Genomic DNA, 13197 nt, shown 5'->3' with positions numbered 1-13197 from the left:
TTTTAAATTTGCTCAGCGCTCTTGTTGAAAACCGGTTTGCCACGAAGCGGAGAAGATCCTTTAGGAGCTTGGAGCACTGTTTCTACTGTTTTCATCAACTGATGCTGCCTTTCAGGTGTTTGCATGTCATTTATCAGACTGAATTTTGTCCTTCTCCCAGCTCTTCTTTTTCTCCCATGCCCGTTCTGCCTTCCCACCTAGCTTGGAATTCCCTATGACAAGCACTTGATTTGATTTCCCCCTGGTCACAAAGCACCTTCTAATCTGTCAGGAAAGCTCATGCTGTACATTGCTCACCCCGTGAGCCGACGCCTAGCAAGGCATCAATGATCGTCAGACACATCACACACACAGGCCAGAGGGTGTTAATTCAGAGAGAGAGATGGGGGGGGGGGCGCAGAGGAAGGCACACCTCCTCTGTGACAGAGGGAAAGAGCAATGGTAAAGAGACGTGGAAGGGGAGCTTTGGCTTCCAGGAGAAACATTCTGCAGTGAGAAATGTCGAGGAGGGAAATGGACTTCCATGATGGATCTTTCCACTTTGGTGAGGGAGACCTGGAAATGGCATTGGCTGAACACCACTATCCATTCAGTGCATTAATGAGACAGCTTTCAGAATCCCCTTGTATAAAGAGGGCCATCAATACTGGAGAAGTCCAGAGGTACCGCAGCAGATTACAGCAAGATGGATGTTTGCTGAGGGGATGGGGGTTTTTCATGCTGTTCCTCCCTTTCCTGCACATTACCGTCAAAACGCGGCAGCGCCCAGACATCAGAAGCCTCACCGCACACTTGTAAATAATCGTATGATAATTCCATTGTATTCAATGTGAAAAACATCAGTGGATCATTTACACCGGTCAGCTTTCAAAGCTAACCTGACATTCTGGTGACGCAGCCTCCACAAAGCCCTTAAAGTCAAAACATTTCATTGCTCAAACAGCCGTCTAAAGACCACACTGTATTTGATGGGAATTTTTTGTTGTCGTTGCTCCGCTATGTTAATAAACAACAGGCATTCATTTATTGTTCATGTATTCATTCATTTCTATATACCCTACTACATATTCTACAAAGGATTTGAGGCATTTACTACCATTATTAGAAAATCTTAGAAGGTGAAAAAATTCAGTTTACTAGTAGTGAAATTGTAGGTACTGTGATCACTTTAATTTTATTGGTAGTGGCTACAGCACTCTTCCTACTGACTGAAAATGTATCCTGTTACATAGGATATAATTAACATCTCCTATAAGAATGGTGCACATGTGGCTCTATAATTATGTAAAAGCTGACAATTTATGTATTTGTTTTAATTTTTTTTTAATGTTTATTTCTGAGAGAGAGACAGAGAGCGAGTGGGGAAGGGGCAGAGAGAGAGGGAGACACAGAATCCAAAGTAGGCTCCAGGCTCTGAGCTGTCAGCACAGATCCTGACATGGGGACCAAATCTACAAACTGTGAGATCACAACCTGAGCCAAAATTGGATGCTTAACCGACTGAGCCACCCAGGTGCCCCCAATCTGACAATTTAGAAGAAAATTTTAAAGATTTCCAAACGTACATTGCCAATGTCACATGTGAATTAATCTTTGTACCCTCATGAAACCTCATTAAAATATAATAAAATAAATAAAAATAAGCTATACATGTATAAAAGGAGCAGGCCAGGAGATGAGATTTCAAGAATACATTTTCAGAAATGCAAGGCCTCCAGATTCCCTCTTGTGTATCATTCTGAGGAAACCACTTAAAGTTTTACCTCTCCAAAATGACGGAGTAAACCAAGAAAGACAAAACAGACCATTTCATCCAGGAAACATCAGATCGACCACAAAATGAGTGAAAAAGAAAAAAGTCTCAAGAGGCTAGATACAGAGTTTAGAACACAACATTCTAGTTTAGGCTAGAGTGGGAGGGGAGGGTGGAGGGCCCGGAGAGGAGGACTGTTAAAGAGGAAAAAAAACTGCATAAATATTAGCTCATTCTGCGGAAGAAGGTACTCCAAAGAATTTTCCGCTTACGTAGAGTTTGGGGAAAATGATTTTATATTGAAAATTAAGCACATTTGTTTATAAAGGCGATCATTAACTCCAATATAAAAAGTGGTACCAGAAAGGAAAAGGTAGTCATAGTACCCTACTAGTGAATAATACCTATGTAGTCATATAATGTAGCAAGTAATATGTGTTTAACCAAAAGTGGATTACAATTGTATTGTGCTAATGGCAGGACAAGAAGGGTATATGGAGAGGACTCAGCTAGAGCTAAGGACTAAATCCTCATTTCTCACACTATGAAATAAAGACCGGATGCTCAACAGCACAAATCAACAATTGCTAATAGTATCAGATTACTTAGAAATATGGAAGAGGTCAAACCAATATATATCAATATAGATAGATAGATAGATAGATAGATAGATAGATAGTAACTGACTCTGAGGACCAAGGTATTCAGGAACAAAGTGAAGTCGGGAAGGCAAAGAGAAACTGGTGGAAGCTTTATAGTACTGATTGATTCTTTTCTCTCCTTTTTCTTCTTCTTCTTTTTTTTTTTTGTACTGCTTGATTCTTAATTTGCATGTTCTACTTTCATAAATAATTTCTGGGGGAAGAACACTTTTTTTTAAAAGGGGGAAAAACAGTAGACACCTTCATGTCCTGAAGGCTAAGATATTTACATGGGGGACTGGAAAAAAAGAGACATGTCTGTTGGTCACACTCTTCCTGTGCATTTTTGCGTGTTTGAATTGTTTTGTAATTAAATCCTTAAGAGTTATAAGGGAGGTCGATTCTACAGAACTTGTTGACTTCTTGATGAATGGTTGGTGAGAGAAAGGAATAAATCAGTCCCTTGCTGTGAGGATGGAGGCAGTGCTGTTTGAAGAATCAAACACATGAAAAAAGAATTCAAGTGGTAAATCTGTTATTATTTTTCCCCAAATTCCTTCCTACTTTAAGGTTTCATCTTGTCCATTTGACCTAAGAAGCATTCCTGAGCCACTGTAACTCAGAACTCTCAATCTTTCTTGAAACAATAGGTCCTTTGTCCCCATCTTTGGAGCTTAACATTATCTATCTATCATCTCTCTCTCTCTCTCTCTCTCTCTCTCTCTCTCTCTCTCTCTCTCTACCTATCAGTATATCTATCTGGCTCTCCCTCATTCTCTGTGTTAGTTATACACACAAGTGTGTTACACACACGCGCGCGCGCACAAACACACACAGGCCCTCTGATGCTTTTACATTCACCCTCAGGCACACGATTAGACACACGATGTGTTCCATTTCAGCTCTCTTCCCCGAAAATTCCAGACACCAGAACTGGGAGTCTTATTGTTCTCAATAGACTATTAAAAACAGTAACAGCAAAACTAGCCCTGACATCTAGGAACTGCTCTGACACAGCTGGGCCTCAGTGTTTTTAGAAGCTGGTCTGTTGAACACCACAAGGCCTTTACTGTTCTGGACATAAACAATCTTACAAAACACCAACACCAGACAAAGCCACTGTGACACCAAGATAAAGTGAGACAAAACAGGGTCACTTCATAACCTTGCATAAGCAGAGACAAGACAAGGTCAAGTGCAACCCACTAAATGCCAAACATCCCCCTCCCAGCCTGTGTGAGTGACAGATGCTTCTGTACTGACTACAGCTTTATCCTAGCTCTAGGTTGCTTCCGGCAAAAATGCAACTGAGTTACCAGATCAAGGGATTGTCTCCCCTTCCTAAAAACATCCTACTCAGAGTAAATTCTTGCTTCCTTAAACTTTAAAAAAAAAAAATCACCCAACCAAAGTCCAAATCTCGTACAAAGTTCTTTTTAGCACTGTCTTACTGAGATATTTCCTAGTTGCCGTGGCATATGACCTCCCTTGATGCAATGAGTAATAAATAAAACTCCTCAACTCCCAGGGTGTTCAGGATGAGCTTTGGCTGCAGGGCACTGATATGATGGAGTTCTTTTGTCCATGGAAGCTTCCTGGACTGAGCAGAGATGATTCTTCGTGGGAACAAGAATCACTTTCCTCGGGGCACCTGGGGGGCTCAGCTGTTTAAGTGCCTGACTCTTGATTTTGGCTCAGGTCATGACCCCACAGTTGGTGAGATAGAGCCAGAGTTGGAGTCTGCTTCCTGCTTCCGAGCTTCTCTCTCCTTCTTCCTCTGCCCGTCCCCCACTCTCTCTCTTTCAAAACAAAATAAATGAAAACACTGAAGAAAATAACCACTTTTCTTCTACAATAGGCATAGTGTGCCTTCGATGAGGAGTTCTTCAGTTCACACAACACATCCCGCACATTTCAGGTACGCTTGCTTCCTCCATCATGACTAAGAAGTGGGGTTTGGATTCAGATATCCAGATTTCAAATGCTGGTCACACTGCTTACTGTTTCTTTAGTCAGGTAAGATGTTGGGTCTCAGTTGCTACATCCTGACACTCGGATAATACCAGTTCTACCCACACTGGGTTGCTATGAACACGAGGAGACAAGGTTATACATAAAGGGCCAAGCGAACCACCCACCACATGTTAGTTCTCACCAACTATTCATCATTACTCGTGTCATCTTTTTCCACCACCAAAACTGTTTTGCGCGAAGGAATTGAAGATTAAATTGTCGTCGAGAGGATTATTTTAAGATCTTTTAAAACCGTCTAGCACGTAGTAGCCATTCGAAAATGTTTTTGAACAAAGGGGTTACAACTTATTTTGTCTTTTTTTTTGTTTGTTTTTTCCTCCTGCTGAACGGAGTATCATTTTTACAAAGTGAAAGCTAGGCATGTTCAAAGTTTCCTTCTGGTGTATTTTTAGTTAGTGTGAAGGAACACAACCACGAAACTGATTTTAGGTTCGGGATTTCCTTCACATTAAGGGCATATCTGGAGTATGGTCAAATACTGAAATTTTTAGAGAAATGATGTATCATTTAATACTTTTTTATTGAAAAAATATTGCTTCTGCCTAAAACTGGAAAAAACTCCCACCCTGATGACATCCTACAATCATTTTTAATGAGGAAACTCCCAATGAGATTTTTCCCAAGTCTTACCAGCAGGTGGAATATTTTCACACGAGCCCACCCACTCAAGTATCACTTGTTTCTAAGTATATTTCTTGTTTATACTTTGAAAAGAACACATCCATCTATCATTCTGTTGAGATTTGGGGAGGAAGATGCAAAAGTCAGCAAGATCCACCCCTGGCAGCCATGATTTAGAACATATTGCAACAATCACATTTGACATTGCTAACAGTTTATCTGGCTCAACCTTAATTCTGATGTATTGACAAGTGCAAATCTGGCAATGCGGAAGCACGGTGTGCAGACTCCCTAATGTTTCAAGTGCTCAGTGAAGCTTCTTTCCAAATGATTTCAGCTTCAGTCTTTGCCTTAACTCTCTCTTGGAACTGTGTATTTCACAGGCTTTCAACTTTGTTTTGTTATTGTTACGCAAGACCAAGTCAGGAGTTAAAAGGATTTAAACGGATCTGTATGTCTGTGTTTGTGTACATGTGTGTGTTTACCTTTTTATCCGTCAATATAGCTCTAGTAAAATCTCAATGCTGGATTTTTTTTTTTTTGAATCATGATCTACGTAATAATCTCTTGATAGAAACGCTAATTTTGATTTATGTATGAAAAAAAAATCCCAAGTTAATACATAGCAGTGGTTCTCAAACTTTTCCACATATTAGAATAAGCTAATTTTAGAAGTTCTGATGCTGAGGCTGCAGCCCATTCCAATGAAATATCTGAGAGTGGAAAGCAGTCACCCATATTTTCTGAAACCCCCTGCCAAGTTGATTCCAACATACAGCCAAGTTTGGGACCAGGGATCCACACTGGCTATTCATAGTGCTAACTATGGGTTAGGTTAGCAGCACAGGTGCTATCTGGAAGTTTGTTAGAAATGCATCGTCCTGGGTCCCTTCCTAGTCCTACTTGTTCAGAATATGATCTAGACCAGTGCTTCCCAAACTTTAAGGTGCCTTCCAATCATCTAGGCGTCTTTGTCAAAATGTAGATTTGGATTCAGTTGTTAAGTCCTAGAGCCTGAGACCCTGCATTTCAAATAAGCTATAGCTATTCATCTGACAAATATTATTTATAATTACAAACAGAATAATTATTTATGGTTATGGCTTTTAAGTAACCACTGCATACCAGACAATGAGCTGAGAGGTTTGTTCTTTTTTCTTTTTTTCACAAGCTGTATGTAGAACGATGATAATTTGCATTCAAAAAATAAGTTTGAGGTTCAGAGAGCTAAAAAACATGGCTCAAAGCTGCTCACCTTACCTCGTGTCAAAGACGCTCATCCTTCAGAGTGGTAACGAACCACCCAATGTGTTCATCATATACATAAATTATGAAATACTCTGTTTCAGTGCAGTTGAGGGGAGAAGACCCAAAATCTATTATCACCCAAGGAGATGGCCCTAGTCTCTTCCTAAGTTTCAAATAATGGCATCGAGGCAACAGGATAGAACTGTAAAGTGATTCTCAAAGAACATGCCAAACTAATCCAGAAGGATTTCTACTTAGCAACGCTTTATTAGTATTGGTAATACACAGTTAACAGTATGTACTTAAAGTAACAAGGCATACTATTGAAATGAATTTTTCAAGGGATGAGCTTCTTAGATTTTTAACAAATGGCAAGATACCATCACTGTGCTTACCACTCTGGGACATTCAAAATAAGTGTAATACTCAGCACATCCATGAAAACCACTTTTATAGGAGACAACTATAAACCCATAAAGTAGTTCAATAATAACACAAAGTGGCATATGGTAGATGCCAATTGAGCAACAGAGGCAGTACTCATAATGATAGTAGCTACCACTTATTGAATGACTATTATGTAGCAGATGTTTTATATAAATTGCCTCGTTCAATCACTACAATCTGTGTAAGGTTATAATTAATATTCCTATTTTACAGATAAGGAAAAGGAAGCTCAAGGAGTTACGTGATTTTTCCCAAGGACTTACCGATATTAAATGCCAAACTGGGATTGCAAGCCCAGGTCTGTGCGACTCCAAATGAAATTCTATTTCTAGAAGGCCTTATTGCCTCTCCTACATCATACTGCCTCCTCCATATTCTTGGAGGTCAGTGAAGGAAAATACGCAGCAACAGAGAAAGCTTTGAGGGGAGATTTTACATGAGCTGTTTTCATAAAGACTGCTGGGATTTGGATAAACAGAGAAGGGGCAGGAAGAGAAATTGAGCCAGGAAAAGAATGGTCAGGAAGCAAGGGGCTGTTCAAGTTTAATATGAATAGCTTGTTTGGGGAAAAAGTGTTGGGGTGGGGTGTATAAGCTAAGTTCATTTTGAAGGACCTTAAAAATCAATCTTAAGGATATTGGTCTAAGGACAATGTGGTCTCAGAAGTTTTTAGGTGAGGGAGAGAAATGACTGGGGAGTTGACATAAAATGAATAAAACTCCAATGTGATGGTTTATAGGGTGAGAAAGGAAGGAATCTGTGAAGTACTCTAATAAACCACATTGAAGCTTTGAGGGAATAGTAAGACAATCACATTTTCAGAGCAGAGGGTTTCTTTATGGAAACTGGAAATATAAAGCAGTAATGTCTTGATAGTTCCAAGTTGTAGAGATCTAAGGGATTTGGAATTTGCTCTAGGCAGTGGGAAGCTGTTATGAAAGTCAGTTTAGGAGAAAGAGGAAACAGAGAGACATCCTAGAAAACAATGAAATTTTAAATTGAGGTGTTGGCCATGGAAATGGGAAGGAAAAGTATAAGTAATAGGAACTAAGAATCTTTAGGAGATCAGGAGGCAAAGGGTGACTGATTGGAACTTTGGTTTTCAGAGAGAGGTCAGAATGGCCAGGAGATGGTAATGCCTGGAAGATTGTGAGTTGCTTATCTATTTACTTGAACTTGAAATCTAGACTTGGAATTATAGTGTGAAGGAAACTCAATACCAAGTGGAATGTATTTTTCTTTCAAAACATCCAGAGTAATAATAATAGTTTGTACAATTTCTTAATTTTTATTTATATGTCTTATTTGTTGTCTTATTCAAATGACTCTCACATAAATCACCCCACTGAAATCTTCTTCTCCATAGAGTCAGGGTGGAACTTGTCACCCACATTTTATTTGTGAGGAAAGTGAGACAGAGAGAGGTTCAGGCACTCGCTTGAGCTTACTCGGTATGTGAGTGTCCGAGCCCAGTGTGTTGTGTCTCCAAGCCCGAGATCAGCTTCCTACAGCATAGACAGCACATGTCAGGTCGGAGGAGGCTGGGCCGGATGGGATGAGCACACACATCTCTGTAGTGATGTGTCATTTCTTCAATTAATCCATAAAACAGAAGACAATTCAATAAAAGTAGGTAATGGCTTTGCACTTTAATTGTCATTAGATTTAAATTATAGAGGTACTTCTCGTCAGTTCCAGAAAAAGTAAAAGGGCAAGAGAAGTGGAACTTGAATTAAGGTGTGAGAGTTTTTTTTTTCCTCTTTTCTTGTTGAAGTGCAAATGACATGTATCTAAATGGGGATACATTCCTGCTTTGCGTGAATCACTGACCCTTTCATTACTGAGCTTCAAAGCTATTTATCTGCCTGTTTCAGAAGAAGTCCACTCCAAATGAAGGCTGTTGGGGTCAGCAACTCTCAGATCCTCGTCAGGACCTATCTATGGCACCCAGGCATGGAGGTCACTGTCACTCAACACTTGAATTGTATTTAAACTTTCTCTGACTACAACTGGGCAGGGAGATGATGAACCTTAAGGTTGCATAAGCCTCTGCTTACATCCCACACTGTTTTCAGAAAGGAAACAAATACATAAATGAAACGATGGAATTCTGGAGACAGGGATACACCATCTGTAAATTGCATCCACCTGAACACATCATTGGATCATTCTGTGCTTCAGTTTCTTACCTCAATGGACAAGAAAAGGCAATAATTTCTCAATCTATTTACTGATTTATTTCATGCATTGAAGATCTTACTGTATGCCAAAGATTGAATTTGGTGCTGAAGGACAGCATGGAATAACACAAATTCTAGCCTAAATGAATCTTAGAGATTATCAAGACAGACTATTATTATCCAGAAAATTATAAAAATAATTCTCTTCAATAAAAGACCTCAATGCTTTAGTGAGCTTTTCTAGAGTGAAGAGTCTCTAAAAATAAGACATGATGGGGGCGCCTGGGTGGCTTAATCGGTTGAGCATCTGACTTCGACCCAGGTCATGATCTCACAGCTCATGAGTTTGAGCCCTGCGTCGGGCTCTGTGCTGACAGCTCAGAGCCTGGAGCCTGCTTCAGATTCTGTGTCTCCCTCTCTCTCTGCCCTCCCCAACTCATGCTCTGTCTCTGTCTCTTAAAAAATGAATAAATGTTAAAAAAAATAAAAAAAAAAGACATGATTAAAACCTAAGCAATTTTAAGATCAGGGGAAGAAGGATACATTTTATTTATTTTTATTATTTTTAAGTTTTTATTTATTTTGAAAGAGAGAGTGCAAACCAGTGGTAGAGGGGCAGAGAGAGAAAGAGAATCCCAAATAGGCTCCATGCTGTCAGTATAAGCCCAATGCAGGGCTTGAACTCAAGAACCATGAGATCATGACCTGAGCCAAAGTCAAGAGTCAGATGCTTAATCAACTGAGCCACACAAATGCCCTAAATGCTACATGTTATTGAGCACCTGCTATCTATTAGGTATTTTACTAGGATCTTTATATGCATATTCTAATTTAATTGTTCCCTCAAACCACACATTATTTGCTATTATATATATTTTCCCATAAAACAGTAAAATCTCAGGAAAATTAATTAACTTGCCCAAATTCATCATATTTTGATACTAAAGAACCCAAATTCTGGAGTTAGACTATATGGGTTCAAATTCTAGCTCTGTCTCTTACTCTGTGAATTTGGAAAGTTACTTACCTTTCCTATATCTTAGTTTTCTCACCCATAAATTGAGAATAATAATATTATCTATATAAAATGGTTGTTGTGAGAATTAGATGAGTTCAGTGTACCTGACAAATATAACGTGATCTATAAATATTAACTAATATAATATTTTCAATATTAGCTGCTTTGACAGTCAATTTCAGGCATTACCTTGGCAAGGCCATGGGGCCCATTTGCTTCACCAAACATAAATAAGACTAGAGGGGTGCCTGTTGGCTCAGTTAAATATCTGACTGTGTCCCAGGTCATGATCTCATGGTTTGTGAGTTCGAGCCCCACATTGCACTCTGTGCTGACAGCTCAGAGCCTGGAGCCTGCTTCAGATTCTGTGTCTCCCTCTCTCTTTGCCCCTCCCCTCCCCTGCTCTCTCTCTCTCTCTCTCAAAAATAAATAAACATTGAAAAAATACATCAGACTAGATGTTGCCGCCTTGGTATTTTTAAGATGTAATTACCATCTAAGTCAGTAGACTTTCAGGAATGCAGATTACTTTCCATAATGTGGGTGGGTATCATCCAATCAGTTGAAGGCCTTAATAAGAAATATTGAGGTTTCATGAAGGCAAAGAAATTCAGGCTTAAGACTAACATACAAACCCATTTGAGTTACTAGCCTGCCTGGCTTACTCCATGGATTTTGGACTTACCAGTCCCTATAATAGAGACTATCTTCTTGGTTTGGTTTCTCTGGAGACCTTGATGAATACAGCCATACAGCCTGAATGTGAATCCCACTCTGATTGCCAAAGCTGGTTTTAAAGTTTCAATGGACTTTCCTATAGTTATACTTGAAGCTGTTCAATTTGTGCTGCTCTCCCTAACCAATCTGGTTTTCAAAAAACAAACAAAAGATTTTGATGAGTTTTTCCTGAAAAAGGCAGTGGCAGTCATGTCGAAAGAGACCTAACTACAGGTCTTTTCTCTTCATAGTCCAGAACGTTCCTTCCCCGAGGGCTTTGTCACGGTGAATGGGGGCACATGTGACAAGTCGTATTTCTTTCATAATAGAGAGAAAACTTTAAAATGAGATTCTAGACTTTCATTAGTTTTTGTGCTGCCCTAATTTCTTTTTCTCCTTTGCTTTCACACCAGCTGCAGACTTTAATTAAACTGTGGCAAGTCTCCTAAACTTGGCGTGCTTTTCCAGAGAAAACAAGGGCACCTCCTCCCAGGGCAGATCTTTCCCTGAGCCTTCCAGCTTGCATTTATTTTCTCAACTGTCTGGATTCGTGGCTAGAAACCTTATGCGACCTCACATCTCATTTCTTCCTCCCTTTGCTCTCTTCCATTTAGTGGATTTCGCTAGAAGTTCCTGAGCTGTGTATTACTGCCATGACTGACTCAAAGTAGTATTTCATTGCTGTAATTATGGTAAATTACTACACCGGTTTATCATTTTGGTTCTTTATTTTAAAGCACCATTCACAGCCACAGGATAAAACCATCATATCTGTATTTATGGATTAAATTAATGCATCCCTTTATTATGGACAATGATAAAATGAAAGGTGAAAAGGAAGCATAATCTTATTAGGCTGTAGACAATGACAAATATGTGAGAGACCATCTCAGAATGCTCCTGGAACCCAGTGGCTGGGTACGTGGGGCTCTCCTTTCCACACCTGTTTTGTGATCATCAAACTGTGTAGCATAGGAAGCTGAAACTGACAGGAAGCTCAGCACTGCTTATGTGGTAAGGTTATTTAAATAAACCAGTATATTTTTTTACTTTAAAAGGCCATTTTCTTTTTTAGAGAGAGAGAACAAGCAGGGGAAAGGGGCAGAGGGAGAGAGAGACAGTCCCAAGTAGGCTCCGTGCTCAGTGTGGAGCCCGACACAGGGCTTGATCTCATGACCCTGGGATCATGACCTGAGCCAAAATTAAGAATTGGGTACTCAATACACTGAGCCACCCAGGCGCCCGAAGAGACCATACTTTTCTGCAAAGCTTATTTTGCAATCTGCCTCACTAGACAAACTCCTCTCTTCCACCTTTAAATAATAGCAGACAGTTTATAGGAAAATTCTACAAAACAATGATGTAAAGATACTATAAACTGAATAAATGAGGAGGTTCAGTACCTGCACAAATGGCAGGGGGAAGGAATCTAGAAGCAAAGACTGGGAAGAAAGACATGTATGTGCCCTGTGCTCAAGAGTGGTAATCCAGGGAACTGGGGCACAGGACACTACAAAATGGGAAGAAAAGGTTTCCACACCCAAACAGGTGAGATCAGAAGGTCCAGGAGAGCAAGAAGTGAAAGAAACCTGAAACCAGTCTTGTTCTAACACCTAACCAGAATTTGCCCACATTAAAGGGCATCTTTTACCAGACAATAATCTCAAGTGATCGGGCATCAGCCTATACATCTTGGTTAGACACTGGATACAAGTAATTTAATTAATAGTCCCCAAGATTCTACCATGCGTCTGGCTCTCAACTAGGCACCAGAATGGAGATATGAACAAGAGAGATACAAAGATTGTATACATGATGCTAACAGTTTAATTAGAAAGAGGCACATCAACAATCTTTAAAGAGCTGATTATATTTAGAATTGTTAGAAGTGCTATTTACCAAAAAAAGCACACATGAGCACACACACACACACACACACACACACACACAGGATATACTCACCTGACAGGGGAGATGCCATGATCACAAAGGTGGTTTTCCCAGGGCAAATCTTATACACTGCACTGTGCTGAGCCCTGTGAGTTCCCCAAATGTGGGAAACTCGACTGTATAATTTGGAGGTGGGGTGGAGGTGGGACTGAGTTCCTGCTTTCTCATGTTTTGTTCTGGCCAGAGAAAGAGAGCTTCATTTCCTGCTTTGGTGTGGATTTTCTTTTTAAGCCTGAGCCCTTTTTGGCTCATTTTTGAAGGAAACAAATTTGTTTCAGAAGATGAAAAACAAAAACAAAATCGAACACAAGATTTTATAAAAACACATCACATGGGATGCCTAAGTGGCTCAGTTGGTTCAGTGTCTGATTCTTGATTTTGGCTCAGGCCATAATCACAGGTTCAAGCCCTGCATGGGGCTCCACAGCACAGAGCCTGCTTGGGATTCTCTCTCTTCCTCTCTCTCTGCCCCTTCCCTGTTCATGGGTGCTTTCTCCCTCCCCCATCTCAAAATAAATAAATAAAACTTCAAAAAAATGAAGAAAGCACATCATAGATGGGGGTTGTTTGGGCTGGTCAGAAATCTCA

General features: G+C 39.9%; 1 non-coding gene across 1 annotated transcript; it reads left to right on the top strand.

Moving 5' to 3' along the window:
* Positions 1-12613: 12613 nt before the first annotated feature.
* On the top strand, positions 12614-12774 carry LOC111557210. Its single transcript, XR_002737065.1, has one exon. It is a non-coding gene; the product is annotated as a U1 spliceosomal RNA (small nuclear RNA).
* Positions 12775-13197: the final 423 nt, after the last annotated feature.

This window comes from Felis catus, chromosome D2 (assembly GCF_018350175.1).
Source record: "Felis catus isolate Fca126 chromosome D2, F.catus_Fca126_mat1.0, whole genome shotgun sequence".
Lineage (NCBI taxonomy): Eukaryota > Metazoa > Chordata > Mammalia > Carnivora > Felidae > Felis > Felis catus.
The sequence above is the reverse complement of the archived record's forward strand: the minus strand, read 5'-3'. Positions and strand labels throughout refer to the sequence as shown.